Genomic DNA, 1095 nt, shown 5'->3' with positions numbered 1-1095 from the left:
ATTACCAAGAGGAAATTGGGTTGATATTATGTGGTGGACGTAAAGAAGAGTATATCTGGAATGCGGGAGATCCTTAGAGCTTCTCTTAATACTACTATTCCCTGTGATTAAAGTCAATGGAAAATTACAGCAACCCAATTCCAACATGACTACTAATGGCCCAAACCCTTCAGGAATGAAGGTTTGGGTCATCCCACCCCACAAAGAAACACGACCAGCTGAGGTGCTTGCTGAGGGCAAACAGAATACGAAATGGTTGGTGGAAGAAGGTAGTTCTAAATACCAGTTACAGCCACGTGACCAGTTGCAGAAATGGGGACTGTAATTGTTATGAGTATTTCTGCTGTGTATGTGTGCATCAAATATTTTTGTTTCCTTCACTTATAAAATATAAGATTTAAACTGGGCTAGTGTGTTTTCTATAGTACGTGTGTTAGTTGTATCATGTTAGGTGCAAGTATGACTTTATAATTGTCTTTATTCAGAGATAATGCATGGTTTAAGGAGATGTGTACAGGTGCCAAGTTGACAAGAGGTGAACTGTGATGGCTAAGATTGTGTGTCAACTTGGCTGGGCCATGATTCTCAGTTTGGCAGTTTTGATGTAGTTTGGCAGTCATATAATGATGTACTTACCTCCATGAGGAGATCTAATATAATGTGATCACTTCCTTGATGGAATCTACTGTTAGTAGCCAATCAGTTGAAAGGGACTTTCCTTGGGGATATGGCCTACATTCAGTGGAAGTGGAATTTCTGATAAGGCTCACTGGCTTTTGCTCATTTTGGATCCTGCAGCTGCCTCATGTTCATCTGATCTCTGGTTCTTGGAACTTGACCTGGCAGCTTGCCTGCAACCTTGGGATTCATCAGCCTCTATGGTCTGGATCTTGGGTTTGCCAGCACCTGCAGCTATGTGAGTTGAGAGAAGCCTCCAGCCTGACCCATGGACTTGGGACATTCCAGCCTCTATTAAACAATATAAGAAGCAGCAAAAGAAGATGGAAGGAATACACGGAGTCAGTATACCAAAAAGAATTGGTTGATGTTCAACCATTTCAAGAGGTAGCATATAATCAGGAACTGATGGTATTA

This window comes from Trichechus manatus, unplaced genomic scaffold, assembly GCF_000243295.1.
Source record: "Trichechus manatus latirostris isolate Lorelei unplaced genomic scaffold, TriManLat1.0 scaffold00005, whole genome shotgun sequence".
Lineage (NCBI taxonomy): Eukaryota > Metazoa > Chordata > Mammalia > Sirenia > Trichechidae > Trichechus > Trichechus manatus.
The sequence above is the reverse complement of the archived record's forward strand: the minus strand, read 5'-3'. Positions refer to the sequence as shown.